The following is a 17,133-nucleotide window of genomic DNA, read 5'->3' as shown; positions in this document are numbered from 1 at the left end:
ACCATGTTTTTCTCAGCAGAGCAGTGATCTTTCTATGCAGAACTGAAAACTGATGTCAGGAAAAGAGGGTCAGCCTTGTGGTTGGAGGGAATGGTTTTTGGTTTGGTTATCTTTTTTCCTTTTTTCTCCTTTCATTTCTCTCTTTTCTTCCTTACTAGAAAGCCACCAGAAATCGAATATGAACTGGAAGACTTCTCCAGTGCTGTTGAATTCATTAGGTGTGTGTAGGGGCTGTGGAAAGTGCTGGTTTTCTGTGGTTAAAGGGAAGGGACAGTTGAGAGTTTAAGGAGGAAAGGAGAGGAAACAAGCAAGGGCCAGGAAAGGAAGACCACGTGGAAGTTGTTTAATTGTTTGAAATGTTGACACACATGAGTGCTGAACAGGAGCGTGAAGACTGACAGCTGAGTCCAAGGTGGGGGCCCCAGCGCTTATCTTCCGTAGATTTGGAATGCACCTGCTCTTGTTGACCCCATCTGGCCAGCCAGGTGTGAGCCCCAGCACAGCCGTGGTGGCGGCAGCAGGAACCGCAGGCGCGGTGCAGGATGCAGCAGACACACTCATCTCCCTGTACCCTCCTGCCCGCGGCTCTTTCTCTCTCTTCCTTCCACGTTGGTGACTCACAAGGGGGAAACATTGCGTCACCCTATGAAGGAGCCAGGGGGTGGTTGGCTCTGTGCCATCCGCAGTGACCCAGGGCTGAGCTGTCAGCCACCACGACGGCTGCTGACCTGGAAGCAGAGAGCTGAGCCCTTTCGTCAAAACTTTTCCATCCCGATTTTCTCTTTGGGAGATGCCCCCTGACTGCCCTCCAGTCCCACAGATAGTTGACTTTCTGTGAAAAGCCAGAGGAACAAGAAAAAAGAGGAACCCAAAAGAGCAGGAGAAGCTAGATTGAGGAGATTGCTTTCAGGACACAAAATCCCTGCAAGCCTGGGCTTGCCGCTTCTTCAAGCATCATCTTGGTTGATGTCTGTGTCAACCTGTTAAAGCTGAAGTAGATGATATACACCCCACCATGTATAGAGGGCTGGCTCTCTTCCGGGCACTGGGATGTGGCATTCCTAGGCTGGGAGGGGGAGGGTCTCTGAAGAAGCAGCTTGATCATGGGGCAGGAGATCAGGATTGAGTAAGAGGGTGGGTTATTGAATTGGGGGCTGAAGGGCAGAAAGAGCTGTACTGGTACCCCACTCCCTTCCCAGCTTTCCCCTTTGCTGGTTCTTTTTTCCCCTGTTAGAGAATCATAAGGGTCCCATCTGCCTTTTAGGGAGGGGTCTTGCTTGCTAACTGCTAACATCTGGGGCATGGTCCAGTTCATTATGCCACCCAGAATATCAAAGCAGTTTAGGCACTGGAAACCAGGGAAGGAGGAAGGGATTAAAAACAAAAAAAACACCAGCCTTGCTGCCAGTCGGGCAGCTCTCTGTCTGCTGTCTGCAGGCTGCCACTACCCACTCGTTACAATTAAAATGAAGTGTCCGTCAGCGGCTATCTTCTCTGTGTGGCCCATATGTTTCTGAGCTGATACTGTCCGGATTATTCTGTTCGGGAAAACGATAAGGGCTGTTTATAACCTTGGCAAAGACTGAGGCCTAATCAGGCTGGAGCACATTTTCACCGACTGGCTGATAACAGGCTGTTAGCAGCCTTATCGCTGGGGAGAGATAGGCCGAAATAAGCAGATCTGTGAGCACAGGAGCCCAATCGAGTGGTACACACTCTGGCCCCAGCTTTATTTTTAGATTCCCTTTTCTCGGTTGGTATCAGAAGGCGCAGAGGAAGGAGGTGGGGTGGGTGCCCCCATGGGGGTCAGAGGGAGGCGGAGGGGGACGTTAATCAACACGAGAGGCAGAGGGTCAGCCCAGCTCCCCATGCTCTGGGCTCCCCTCAAATGAGGGAAAACACGTTCAGGTCTTAGGAGACAAAGGAAGGGATGGCGCTGAGTTTCCTGGCCTGGTGTGTGGGCCCCAGTGCCTGTTCAGCTGTGTCTCCTGGCTGCTGTTGTTTCCATCCAGACCTTCAGGCATGGATGCTGGGTCCTTTCCACGTTCCCTCCTGCAGCAGGGCTTTTGGACTTAATCCACATTATGGGTGTCTTGATGGTATCCCTCCAGAGAGATTTTCCCCGTTCAGTTCATCCTCACGCAGGCTTGGAGGCCAGACATGAGTTAGAATAAGAGGAAAGGAGTCCAGGCAGGTCCATGGGTGCAGAGATTCAGACACTGATTGAGGCTTAAGGAGCTGTATAAACTGAGGACCCACGAAGCTGTGGATTAATAACCATGCTGGCTTCCCTGTGGCTCAGATGGTAAAGAATCTGCCTGCAATGCAGGAGACCCAGTTTGATCCCTGGATCATGACGATCCCTTGGAGAAGTGAATGGCTACCCACTCCAGTATTCTTGCCTGGAGAGTTCCATGGACAGAGGAGCCTGGCAGACTACAGTCCATGGGGTCCCAAAGAGTCAGACACGACTGAGTGACTAAACACTTTCACTTTTTTTCAGCCTCCTCAGGGATGAGCTGAAAGTTTTCAGAGAGCTCCAGATTTCTGCCTCTCACGAAAGCCTTCAAGGAAAGACCCTTGGAACTTATCCCAATCCGCTGACAGACAAAAGCCAAATCAACAGCTAGCTTTTGCTTCTAGACCTCATTCTCTGGGCCTTGATGTGTATGGTTCTAGAACAGTTCTGAATCTGACATGCAGAGGTGTGAATGTGAGATCAAGCATGTGAAAATAAAAAGTAGGAGGAAAGATACAATTGTGATAGGCAACATATGTCCTAAAAACAGGAAAGTTTGAAGGTATTGTTTGCATTAGACAATGGATGTCTTGTACTTTCTCTGTTTATTTCGCATAAACCTTTTTGTCCTAGAGAGCATTTTATCCTAAAGTGAAACGCTGTCTACTGTGCTTCTGTTTGTCTCTCTGTCTCCATCTCTGGCCTCCTCTTCCTATCCTCTCTTGCTGTCTGAGCAGCTGCCTGATTCCTGACTCACTTTTGTCTGCCGAAGAGTAGAATCAGGTGGTGGGAAAGAAGGACAAGGGGACCCATGCACAGCGGGGCAGGGGGAGGCATTTGCACACAGATTGAAGTAGGCACAGAAGGCAGCAGAAAGCATTATTACCATTATCATGCTAATCTGTTTACAAGGCCCCCTTTATTCATTAATCTTTGAATAGCATGCAGCCTGAAATAAGAACCACCTGTGCCTCTAGGATTAAAAAAATAAGTGTTAAGGACAAATGGAAGCAGGAAGGGAAAAATTAAATATAAGCAAAAGGCTTTAAACCAATCTTTCTGTCATTTAGACCTTCACACATATATTTTACAGCTCACATACTGCAAAGTGGCCAGCTGATTGGCAATTTAGAGCACATCCCCCAAGTTCAGAGAAAAGTCTAAAAATGTAATAAAATTACTAAATGGTCTGTCTTTAAAAATCCAAACAGAGGTTTTTCAACACTAAATTTTATCCTTCTTTTTGGAAGTTAGTACCCACACATAGAATAGAAATGAGTTAACACTTACAGAATCACTGGTTAACTCCATAAAGGAATCTTTTACATTATCTTCACAAAATTCATAGTAGTATAATACTGAAAGCTAATCCTGGAAGGGACCTTACATATGATCTAGTTCAGTCCTCTGACTGTCTATTAAACTTTTAATTAAGAGTTCTTTACATGCAGTCCATACCTCCATTTGTCATATCACACACAGACTGGTTACATTATCTTTGGAGTAGTTATTCTTACAGGAAGCAACATAGCTCTTCCGGACACTTATTACCCTGTGTTATAACAACTAGCAGGGGCTGGAAGGAGATGTAGACGAGAGCTGCAGCTTTCTTTGCCATTGTTGCTAAGATGGCAGCGATACCAGTTAGAAAATCTGCAGAAGACATAGCCCACCTAGACCTAAGAATCTTCTAAGAAGAAATACAACATGCCAACGGAATGGAGTGGCTTCCATATTCCTTTAGATAGGACTGGAAGTTAGCTAAATAATAGTTCTTATTAAAAGACATTCCCTTTGTCAAGAGACTTTGTTCTCTAGTTGTAACCACCAAACCTTTTTGGTCACAGGTGGTTATTCAGTCACTCAGTCGTGTCTGATTCTCTGTGGCCCCATGGACTGCAGCACACCAGGCTTCCCTGTCCTTCACTTTCTCCTGGAGCTTGTTCAGACTCATGTCCATTGAGTCAGTGGTGCCATCCAACCATCTCATCTCACTCTCACGAGTGGTAGAGTCATAGAATCTCAGAGCTGTAGGGCCCTCCCTCTAAACACCTACCTCCTTATTTTTCAGAGGAGGAAACTGAAGCCCCAGAGAAGGGACTGGGATTAGAACTAGGATATTCGACCTTCCAGCTCAGTGTTTTCCATCTATATGATGACTTTATGATTTAGCTATAGGATGAAGCATTTAAAATAAATCCCTTAACTGTCCATGCCACTGTTTACTCATCTGTAAAATGAGGATTGTTATTTCCCAATTGATTTTTAAGTTCCTCCCGAGCTGGGACTGTGCCATCCATCTCAGTATTTCCCAAGGCACCAAGCTCTCACGGTGCTTTGCACACAGAGCTGCTCAATACATGTTGACTATTGAATAATTGAATGAATGAATGAATATGACTTTTAATTGGACTTCTCAAGTGATGACTTTTTCATTAAATGATTTTCTCAGTTGTGTGCCTGTTCTTAGCCATTCATCTCTTAAATCTCTTTTAGGAAAAGCAGTGAGAAATGATGATGGTGTCTTTGGTAGTTCTGCTGGAGAATCTTTCAGTACTGCAGAGGCCCAATTTCAGTCACAGAATTGTTACTTGTTTTCTTTGCACTTGGTTGTTTATGGAGCCTTAGGAAGGCTTGGTGATCTGTGAGTCCTTTGACTTTGAGATTCTCAGCAGCAGGGTCATTGGGGAACCCTCTCCAGTGGATTGCTATGGGATCTTTTCATTTTTCCTGAAGATAGAGAGGAAATTTATAGGGGGATCATGACTGGGGACTTTATCTAACTTGTTTCCTGCTATATTCTAGTGCCTAAATAATACCTGGATCATAGTAGAAAATAAATGGATAAATTCAATGTAGACAGAGGTCTGCTTTTGCTTCACGATCTCATGCCTTCAACACAAGAAGCTGGACTGGGGGGCTGATGTTTTCTTTCCAAGTCTGTGAATTATCTGATGCTGTTCCTCTGACTCAGAAATCCTGACCAGGATCAACTCTTCGCCTGAAAGCATGAATTCTGTCAGTCTGTTAAAAATCTGTGTCGTTGGACCTATAACTCACATTGCCAAGGCCCTTTGTATTCCAAGACTCTTCTCTTCACTACCCCATGAAATGACCTCCCACAAAGGCTGGTTGCCCTCTTCTCGGCTTCTGAGAACAGTCATTCAGAGAGGTCAAAATCCAAGGCAGAGAGATTATTTGGGGGGAGGGGTTAGAACAAAATTGCTGTTTTGTTCATTCTAACTTGCTTCTCAGAGGCACATGACTGGCATATTTGGGTCATTAAATATAAAGAAATTCTTCTTATGAATTATGCCAGCAAGATGTTTTTGGATCATAAGAAAATGGTGTGTGTGGTGACTGCCAAGTCGTGTTTTTATATGTATGACTCTGAGCACATCACCCGTGGATCTGTATGTAAGAGGCAGTGGGGCTGTGTACATGTATAGCATCATTCATTCGGGCCCTCAGAACCTTTCATAAACATGCAGTCACATAAGACTCCTGTGAGTTAAATAAATAATAAGATCCTTAGCCCCTTGAACAGAATATGAAACCTAAATATTGAAAAATTAGGTAATTTAGCCCAAGGCCTCATGTGCACAGACAGCAGGGCCCAGGGAGCCGCACCTAAGCGCCAGCAGCAAGAATCTTACCAGCAAGAAGGCATGAAGGCAGGTCGCAGTGCGGCTCTGAGAAGAGGCTTCTATTCAGCACCTGGTATGTTCCTGATACTGAGTTAGAAACTCTTAAAGGGGGGAAAGGCAAAACATACCCAAGTCTTTTCTCACAAGGCCTAAAAAGCAGTCTTTTCAATTTGTTGAGCTCACGCCGGGTGTGACAGTTCAATATTGAACATAATTAAAATATTGAATGCTCTACTACAGTCACTGTTTGGTCTTGGAGGCAGAGAGCAGTCCTGTTCCAGGGTAGTGGCGGGGGGAAATTGATGGTAATGGAGAGGAGTTGGGGCAGTGCGTTCAAAAATAGGTTTGGAGTCAACAGAGAATAGAAGAATGGACCTTACATTTGAGAAGAACCCAAATAAACAACTGAGAGATCAGAAAGAGGTTTGTGCTTTCATAGCACTTCCCACTGTATCTGTTCTCCTTTTGGTAAAAATGAAGGAAACGGTATCAGTTAGTAGCGAGCCGCCATGGGAAGCACAGCTGGGGATGGTTAATGTGTTGATAGTCACCTCGGTGACATGCTCTGTATTTGATCTGTATCCGCATGGCATTAGGTACCTGCTCTCTTGAGAGCATTTAAGAACGTGACACTGGAGGCATTTCCATGGAGACATCTCTCCACCGGGTATATGGTATGAGCAGAGCCAGACTTAAGAGAAAGGCCCTTCTTGGCTGCAGGATGAATACAGACCAGCAGGTAGAACCGTGTTGAGAAGGAATCCTTGGGTGTCCCCAGGGCCTCTCCCTTCCAAGACTGAGCTCTGTCTAAGATTGTCAGGCAGGTGTTCAAATGAATAATGCAGCTAAAAATACTTCCAGCAGCAGCTGGGATGGTCTTTGAGTAGCTCTGGGATGATGGGAGTACAGCATCCCAGCTACTTGGGCAGGTGTGTGTTGGCTTCAGAAAGTTAGAACAAACACTCTCTAGACACCTTCCCTACATTGACCAGACCCCATTGCTGATGGAGAAACGAAACACAATTTTTGTTTCATGCAGCCCTGCTTGGAAACAGGTGTGCCTTCACCGAACCCAGCACAGTTAAAGAACAAACAAATTAACAGGCGTCCACTAGGGGGAGATTGTGGTTTCAGAGCAGTAAGTGGAGTTAATATTTATTCGTTCCCTGTCTAGTTCCTGCCCACCACTAATAGATAGTACTTAGTATAATCTCAGGGAGAAGGCAATGGCACCCCACTCCAGTACTCTTGCCTGGAGAATCCCATGGATGGAGGAGCCTGGTAGGCTGCAGTCCATGGGGTCGCTAAGAGTCGGACATGACTGAGCGACTTCACTTTCACTTTCCACTTTCATGCATTGGAGAAGGAAATGGCAACCCACTCCAGTGTTCTTGCCTGGAGAATCCCATGGACGGAGAAGCCTGGTAGGCTGCAGTCCATGGGGTCGCACAGAGTCAAACACAACTGAAGCGACTTAGCAGTAGCAGCAGTATACTCTCAAGGACAGTAATCTCTGTTAATAATCATAGTGATGATAACTGTTACTATATTAACAGTCTTTTATTAAGCACTTACTATGCGTCAGACACCATATTTGTTTTATTTAATCTGCAAAACAAGAATCAAGGTAAGTAATATGTATCCCCATTCGTATAGATTCAGAAACTGAGCTTCAATAGTGAAACTTGCCCAAGGGCACACACACTTAAGTCATGGAGGTAGGAGTTCGGTCTAAAGCCTGATTCTTGAGCTTTCTTGGACATTTTACTAAAAATGTTAGTTGTATTTCCATGTGAACTTGCACATAACAGCATGCTTTACCTGTTATTTTTTCACTCTAAACTTATACACATGGACTCATATATAATGATATCGTGTGGTGTTGGCACTGTAGCATGTTCAAGGTCATTTTGGAGAATCCAGATTATGTTTTGCAAAAGGGTCTGTCACCCCCAACATGCCTGGGGTGAAAATCAGTGACTACCAGTTGAAGCCCCTGGGTGGATTGCCTTGGGGAACTCCGACTCCGACTCTGAGTGGTCGAGATGTGGTGACTTTCATCATTGTGGATGCTGAGAGGACTAACTCTGGTACCTGGTGTATTGAGGAACTGGGTGGCAAACAGGATCTTTAAGACGATTCTACAGATTTACTATGTTAATTGTTATCACATGATGAGTGGCATTGACCTCAGAACACATGAAGGTCCAAACCCTGAATCACCCAGGCTTTGGTGATGAGCTAAGCCCAACTCTGCTCCTTCTTGAAATCAAAGCTGGTGACAGAGGTTGCCTGGCTGCAGCTCACTGGAGGCTTGGTGATGCTTTTGACCATCCAGACCTGACGTAAACATGATGGAGTTATCGACGGACTCTTTATTTTTTGTGGCAGGGACTGGTTATGAAAGGGAAGTCTGTTTCAGAATTTCAGATTTTAAAATGGAAAAATGTGAATTTCAAGTAAGGCCTATTTTAAGTCTTTTGCGATTGAACTGCAGTCCTGTTTTTCCAGTCTTTATGGTAAATTCTCCTCCCTCAAAGTGGAATCACACTTGGATTTACTGAAAGAGGAAGGGCTGACCCTTGGGAACTGGCCAAATGACAATTTTCGGCTGATAACAAAATTGTTTCAGAATTCTACTCAGCCTTGCTTCTGGCCAGAGATACCATCAGATCAGATGAATTGAACAAGCCGGCGGGCTACCAAGAACTGCCCAAGGAGACCTCCCAGGCCTGCTGGTCTGTGAGAAGGACACACGGGCAGGATGTATCCCAGGAGCAGGCAATGCCACGATGAGCCATTTTTCTATACATTTGCATTTGGGTTTAGATCTAAGGCAGGTGGGGGGTTGGCAGGAATTCTTCTGTCTGAACCTCATCCTGGAGAGAGAAGGTTAGAAAGCTAATGGTCTGACATCAGGGGTATCATGTGGAATGTGAGCCCTGATTCCAAATGTGATGCAATTCTCTGATGAAGCCACAGCCAGAACCTGGACACCAGGAAGTACTAGCCTTTTTAACTTGGCCTGAGTATTGGAAAGCTTTTTTAGGCTATTAATTCAAATTGTAAAAATCATATTTACAAGAAACCAGGGATTCCATATTAGAATTATCTGGAGATCTTTTTAAAATCGTGCCCATCCTGGGTCATAATCTCTGGATGTGGGGGAGGCCCAGGGGTGTGTATTTTTGCAAAGCCCCCCCAGGGTGATTCTATGCCAGGCCCCACTGAACTGAAACCCAGGGATTTAGATTAATTAATTAATTAATTCCATAGTAACATTGTTTTTGTCCCATCCAATGAACATGCCAGCTGTGGTCCACTGTTTCTGTCATTGGATTTGGAAGTGTTTTGGCTCCTTGAAGTACATGGGGTCTGTGTGTGTGTGTGTGTACGTATGTGTGCATCCGTTTGTTTTCTGAAGCATGCAGCCTGCTGCTGGGCCTGTGACGTGTGATCAGAGCGATGTGGACATGGCGAGCCCGGGCACGCTGACCCTCCCCGTTACACTCTGCCTGCACATAGAGTTAACATCCTCTAGGTACAGCTCTGGAATCCCACGCTGACCTTTTCGTGAAGCATTAGAATCAAGTAGAACATTTCCAGTTTTACCACAAATGCTTGCCCCATGGGAAAACACTTGCCTACATTTTATGACAATTGATTCTGATTTTGAGGAACTAATTTGTATTGAATGCAAAACGTTCAGCCTCACATGGAAACTGGAAAGTCCCCACATCCAGGCAGGTCCAACATCGTGTTTCTGTTGTAAAGACAGGGGAAACAATGAAAGATTGTGTTTTCTGTTTCAGAAAATTCTTCCTGCATTGTTCTGCATATTTGTATTTTTTACAGTCCTGTGGGTCTAATGACAACAGTTACAGATGTCTGGGCTCATGGGAAACTTCATCCTGTCTGGTTCTGAGTTCCGAGATGGCAGAGGCTTCTGGATCTTTTACTGTGAGAAGTTCCCATTATGCCAAGGATCCCGATGTGATCATGCTGACCCCTCTGAAGGATACTTGCATACAGAACTGACATTTGGGCTCTGCAGGGAAAATCAGCATTTCACTCCCTGAATCGATGCTCTGTCCTCCAAGGAAGGAAAGTGCCTAGGACTGACTGTATGGTATACGCAAGAACTCTGGAACCTTCTAACGTTGTCTGGAAGAAGTCACAGAGACAGTAGCTGCAACCTATTAGGCTAGCATCTGCTGACATAAACAGGAGCCCCTCAAGCATACCTTCTGGCAGTGCCCAAACCAGGGGTTCACGTAGAGAAGTATTATCACTGATGCTTGAGTACCCCTGCCCCCAGTCCCAGGGCTTCCCAGGTGGTGCTAGTGGTAAAGAACCCACCTACCTGGAGAAGGAAATGGCAACCCACTCCAGTATTCTTGCCTGGAAAAGTCCATGGACAGTGGACCCTGGCGGGCTGCAGTCCATAGGGTACATGACTGAGCATGCATGCATGAGGGTGGAGGGAGATGGGTTGGTAGTAACAAACTGGTAGAACTAAAATAAATACAAAATAATTTAAAAAACCCCACCTAACAATGCCGGTTAGACGTAAGAAATGCAGATTTGATCCCTGGGTTGGGAAGATCCCCTGGAGAAGGGCATGACAACCCACTCCAGTATTCTTGCCTGGCGGGCTACAGTCCATGGGATCGCAAAGAGTCAGACATGACTGAAGCAACTTAGCATGCACGCATGCCTCCAGTTCCAACCAATGTTGTCTTCAGTAGGAACAGCAAGTGGGATTTGAGGAAGGAGATGGTGAGATGCCTATTAAGGTAACAGAAATGCTCAGTGGAACATTGCTTGTTTGGTCTTGTGATCTCTGGTCCAAGGGAGGCGCTTCTTCAGTACTGGAGCCATGGTGGGCTTGGGACTTCTGTGGTTTCCTTCCTGAGGTCTATTCACAGTGGCTGTAACTTCACTGCAACAAAAGACAAATGTTAAGAGAACCCTCCTGGACAGGGGTCAGGGGGCTCTTTATCCAAAAGAATGTCAAGACAGATGATAGTCATCCTAGTCTCTACGTGAACCCATGAGAAGATGGCTGTGGGGGTTGGGGCAGGTGTGGGTATCCCTAAGGAACTCTCCAGTCCCAAGCATCCGTAAGCATTCTCAAGTTCATGCAACTGTCTGTTCCTGTTTCTGGAATTCGCCTCTTGGCATTGTTGTGCAGGGGACTTTTTCCAGCTGTGCTTGTGGTAGAAAGCTCAGTTGTGCAACCACGAACGTGGCAGTCCCTCTTCTTCCCCACGGATGCGTAAGCAGGTATTTGACTGGGTTGCAGATGAATTTGGGAGTTTGAGGGTCTTAAAACTCTCTTCCATCTGATACTCTGTGTGGCCAGAATTCTCTTTAGACTCTGTTCCACATCTCACAGACTTCATCTGTAAAACTGGGGGGCAAGTGTTTTCTGGTTGGTTGATTTGTTTTTTGGTCCTCCATATAGGATTGAGAGAGAATGGAAGTAGAAAGATAATGCCTTAAAAGCTGAAACTTTTGCCTTTTTTGGGCTCTAGTAGGTGAGGGCAGTTGTTTTCCACTGTAGAATACCTTCTAAAACATTTACCTGAATTCTCTTTTTCCTATTTACTGTTATTAGCATAAAAGGTTGAGTTGCTAATGGTCTACTCCTGTTCCCCAGATATGAATACTGAACATTTCATTTGACTTCTTATCAATACCTCACCTGTGGTTTCTTTTTCTCTGCCTGGTATTGGCTCATCCCAGGGAAAGGAGGAATCTCGCCCAAGGACTAGCAGGGGGTGGGTACATATATTATCACATATGCTATATTCACACAGGGTTTCATTCAGTAGTCCATCATTTAATAAGTGATGCTCATTCATGTGACAAAACTGTTTTGAGCATCTTTATTGGGTCAGGCTATACTCTAGGCACTAGGGATGCAGCACAAACAGAGCAGACAGAATCCTTGTCCTCATGGAGCTTCTGTTTTATGAAAGAAATAGACAATAAGTATGTTATCACGTGGTATCAAATGGTACACAAACCTGTAAGATGCTCTTCTCTTTTAAACCTGGTTTTGCCTCTTTCCCTTGGATTGAGTTTCAGCTCTAGGCTCCCTGGCAAGTGGTTGGTCCCTCATGTGGACTCCCATGCCTGGCTGTCACTGACTGTAGATATCTGCAGGCTTACTCTCATGCTATGTAACCATTTTCCATTACAGAAGCTTCTTGCTGCTCACCAGAGCCTTAATCTCTTATGCTGCGATCAATGGGTGTGTGCCTTTCCCACTTGGATGCTCATTTTTTAATCTTTACTGCCTCCCTCAATGTCATCCTGTTCCATTTTTCTTTATAGACTTTCAGGTCTACTGTACCTGCTGATTACTTAGTGGAAAATGCCGGACATCTCCTTTAATTAATTCCATCGATTTCAAATCCCACAAGGTTTGAGGTCCTTAGATTTCTGAAGCAGTTAAATGGAATGTCTAAATTCCAACCTTTTCCTTCTACAAATTGTTTTGCCACAAAGTTGCTGGGAGAAGGTGCTGCGGTTTTATTTATTTCAAGGAGTGTATTAATCCACAGAGGACTCTGAATTCTTAACTGGCTGTTTGTATACAGAGAGAAGGAGAAAGGTGCTTGGGTGCCTCTTTCTTCCCCTCTTCTGGCATCTCTCCTCAGGAAACATTTTTCTCACTCTCTCCTTTCTTTTGGTCATCTTTCCCCTTTGTCACTTATTTCTACAGTCCTGGCTGAACTGGGACTTTGTCTTAGCAGCCAGTTGTTTCTGAATTCTTTGAACAAAGGTGTGACCAGGACTTTTAACTACCCAGGGTGTTTTCTAGGAAGGTACAGCTAAAAACCTATGGCAGTATGTGAGTTATATATACATGATTTTCTAATGCTTTTTGCTAATAGTAAGCATGGGATTTCTAGAATAGTGTTATCAAATCTGGCTCAAGCATTTTAAGATTTGTAAGAATGGTAACCTTTCCGCATGGAGAAAACATCACTAGACGAACTTTGAGATGCTGTGAACTCGATTCCCTCATTTTATAAATGCAAGTGTGAGGTACAGATTGAAACCTTATCATGAACTGGACCTGATACTAGGCACTATACATATACGATCTCTGAAGGGTGGGGGAACTGATTTCTGGGCATATTACAAGCTGCACCTAAAACCCAATTCATTTCCAATCACTGTACTGCCTCTTCTTAAACCAAACAGCCGAAGAGAGGGAAGAGAGACTTAGTGCAAAGAAGTTCTTTGGACTGACTCCCAAGAGGCTTACTAGGTTGTAAACAATCATGGACCCTCCTCAAAAGCCGGCACTGGCAAATGCTGGGTGGTGGCTAGCAGTGGGTGGTGCTTGGAGCAGTGACAGTCGTCAAAGAGTTAATGTTGGGTGGTGGGCATATGAACGGGTTTGGAGGAAGAGATCGACAGATGAATACACCCTCCTACCCCCCATCATGCCATCTGACCATCTGAAGTTGTGTACATGATGGAAGGCCAAGAAACGTTCTAAGAAGGGGCGTGGACGTGTCTGAAAGGACTTTTTCCTTTCTGCCCAGGCCAGCCAGGCAGCAGAGCCCTGCACTGCCTGCGGCTGGGGAAGACTCTGTTGCTATGCGCCGGAAGCTTAATTTTATTATTGCTCTCCCCTATTTAATGTCTGTCTCTCAGGCAGCTGGTGATGTTTTAATGAAGCTGGAATTGTATAGTCTGTAGCGCTGGATAATCATAAGCTGCCGAGTCAGAATCAAATTAATAATTCATGAAATTAAAGTGTATAATTAATTTGAACCGTGCAGATGAGAAGAAGGGCCAGAGCCCACAGCCTAGAAGGAGCTGAAGTGTGGGGAGTGTTTACTGAACTCAGCTTCTATCCCCAAATAGTGTAAATCGGCTTATAGGGCAGGTGTAGCAAGTCTGTGGGTCTCTCTGCACATATAGGCTTACCTGAAACAAAGTACTTTCATCTCAAACTTGGATTAAGCTTCTTAGAAGCTGCGGAGCATTTTAATTGGCTTTGATTCACCCTTCCTTGGCCCCAGAAAAATCTTGTTTTAATGGGAAATGAGATTGTCAGATGTTATTGGTTATGAATCTTGGTGGCATGTGGGTCCCTTGCAGGCTCTGTCAGAACGTTTGCTCTTTTCTGCAGTCGGCAGAGACGTAAATCACAGTCCCCAATTATGGAGTCCTTGAGCTTCCTAGCCCCTCGATTTCTCTCTCATGAGTGTGCTTCTTCTCATATACACGCAGACATGCACACAGGGAAATACAAACAACTTCCTGTAGACCAGGGATGCCCAGCCCCTGGGGTCTAATGCTTGATGATATGAGTTAGAACTGATGTAATAATAATAGAAATAAAGTGCACTGTAGTGCGCTTGAGTAATCCTGAAACCATCTCTTCCCTCCCACCCATCCACTCTCCATCTTTGGAAAAATAGTCTTCTATGAAACTGGTTCCTGGTGCCACAAAGGTTGGGAACCACTGCTCTAAACAACAGTGATGGTACGTCTCGCATCTGGTACCTTCTTTTCCTGCTCAGATGTGTTTTGCAGTAGCTGAAGAAAGGTATTCTCTGTGCCGTTTTTAGCAGCAAAGTGAAGGGAGAGGAGCCTGAGGATCTACCGCATCCAGAGATGGGGCCTGGTCCACAGATTTCGGAACCGCACTGCCTTCCTTGTCTGATGCTTTCAGGCTGCTTTGTGATGCTCTTCTTTGTCCCCTCTTGAGGTGGAAGAGGGCAGGGGCTCTGCTTGTTACTGGTCATGTTGACGTTACTTGCTGGGCCTGTTGCCTGTACACTGCAGCTACTGACTAGGATCCTGTTATTGTAGCTTTGGGATGCCTGCCCTGGTCCTCTGTGTGTGCTTGGCTTTGAGTGACAATGCCGTAGTAAGCAGAGGGACCTTTGGGGTCCGCTCTTCACTGGAAAATCCCTTGTGGTGTTTTAGGCTCCTAAGCATGGCATGTTCCTCCCCCAGTGGAGACATGCAGAGAGCAGGAAGGCAAAACAGGGACCTGCATTTGTCCCTTCCTCCTTGTCAGGCCTTTGAGAGTTCTTGTTCTAAAGGGACACATGCTTGGAGGCTCTGATATTGACTAATAATGCATAAATTCCCCCAAGGTTTGTGCCGAATTGAGCCTCCACTGACTTTAGCTTCTTGAGTCTTCCAAATGCGTATTTGTCTCTCACAGAGAGGCTGCTGTCTACCCCTGTATTCACACACTTAACCAGAAACCCCAGGAGGAAGTCCTCCTGAAGAGAAAACTCCTTAATCATCCAGGGCCTCACACACCAGAGTCCAGTTCTCTTGACTCTCTCTTGATCTTCTCTAACCTGGTTTGTTTGCATGGCCTTCACTTCTATACCACCTTCCTGCTTCCCCACAGGTAAGGTTTCAGCCCCTGGTGATTTGGCCAGACTGACTGATTACCCATAAACACATCTCAAGTTCTGTTTTGCTTCCAGCGATCCTTAAACCATTGCATGTCTAACATTCTCAGACTAATGCACAAATCAGGAACATTTGATGCCCAACCCATAACAAACACGTTTTGGGGCAGAAATAATGGTCCTGTAATATGTCTGGCTTCCTATCTTCAAAGCACTTTACATACATAAGTAAATCCTTAAAGTAGCTATCCGTCTTTTTTTTTTTTCCCCCGGCAAGAAAGCCAAGATGGAGAATTAAAGTGACTTGCTCAAGGCAACTGGAATGGTTGGCACCATGATGGGTTTTATTTTGTCCTACTTTTTGGTTGGTAGAGGGAATCTTAGACAACCTCAGGATTTGGAAATGAAATGTAACCACCTAAGAGCTTCTGGAATTTCCTTCTCTTGTGTTCAACTAAAAATTTTTGACTGCCCTGGGGGATTGGATATTATCTCTGAAAAAGTGTTATCCTGTTACATGGTGTCTTGTACAGCCCTTTCACCTTAGAAGTTTAATCTGTCTTTGACCAGATTAAATATCATTTGAGACTACTGTAGAACAATCAGAGTTTGTGCATAGTGTTTATTTGTGAGTTCTCTTTTTACATACCAACATTTTGGTAAACGCATAGCTGCTTCCTCTAGGGAATGGGATCTTTCTGACTTGAATAAGGAAAGTTTACAGAGATTATGGTCTTTTTCTGGGTTTAATGTAGAAAGAATAGGATGGGATGAGAATGATGGCTCCTGGGTCTACCTGTCCATCAGTTGAGTAATTGGACTATGACCTGCCAGCCCAGTTGTTTTAGCCATGCTAACAGTGATTAGGTTAGATTGCATAGGATCAATCAGTTTAATCAACCGGTGGCATTCAGCCATGAATATGGCTGGAACCAGTGAATTAACCAGAAAAGTGCAGCCATATCTGGGTATTTGAGCAGACGCAAGCTGAATCCACACCAAGGAATTAATGTAAAATGGGAAGCCTGGCCACTTTTCTCAGTACCATGTTTGAAGTCTGCTGTGTATAAGTTGGAGCTTTATGAGGTATAAAAGGTCTTCAGAAAGTCTCATAGGAAGAGAGGTAACTCGTAAAAGCTATAATGACGAAGGAATGCTTTACTAGTAAAAGCAGCCCTGCACCTCACACTGGGGAGCAATTCTCCTTAGATGTCCTTTGTCTGGATCTTCGTCGCACTCTTTGTACAGGACTGGGAGAGTGACTTTTACATAGGAAGAAGCTGAGGCACATCGAGGGGCAATGACAGCGTCGGATTCCCTGTGAGCAGAGGCAGAGGTGGAGACGCGCATCTGTCTCAGCAGTCGCTTTGTCTAAGAGCCTCTCTTGAATTCCCATGATGCGGGATGAAGCCCTTCCTCTAGCTTTCTGGGCTCCCTCCAGCCACTCTTCTTGATCACTTCACCTTTGTCAGATGCTTGAGCAGTGCAATTCGGTGTTCAGTTCAGTTCAGTCGCTCAGTCGTGTCCGACTCTGTGACCCCATGAACGGCAGCATGCCAGGCCTCCCTGTCCATCGCCAACTCCCAGAGTCCACCCAAACCCATGTCCATTGAGTCGGTGATGCCATCCAACCATCTCATCCTCTGTCATCCCCTTCTCCTCCTTCCTTCAATCTTTCCCAGCATAAGGGTCTTTTTCGGTGTTAGGGTTTTGCTAAAACTCAACACCAAGCTTAGGCTTTATTAAGTTACAGACCCCCAGGGATAAATATTTTGACCCTTTAGCAGCTCCCGAATGAATTATTATACTCATCCCTTGGCATGTACATAATGAACATGTAATG

General features: G+C 45.2%; 1 protein-coding gene across 4 annotated transcripts in view; it reads left to right on the top strand.

Moving 5' to 3' along the window:
* The window catches only part of PBX1 (PBX homeobox 1), a 338,015-nt gene that overhangs the window by 154,116 nt on the left and 166,766 nt on the right, over nucleotides 1–17,133 (top strand). The gene's annotated exons all lie outside the window — the stretch shown is intronic.

Source organism: Bubalus bubalis, chromosome 6 (assembly GCF_019923935.1).
Source record: "Bubalus bubalis isolate 160015118507 breed Murrah chromosome 6, NDDB_SH_1, whole genome shotgun sequence".
Classification (NCBI taxonomy): Eukaryota; Metazoa; Chordata; class Mammalia; order Artiodactyla; family Bovidae; genus Bubalus; species Bubalus bubalis.
The sequence above is the reverse complement of the archived record's forward strand: the minus strand, read 5'-3'. Positions and strand labels throughout refer to the sequence as shown.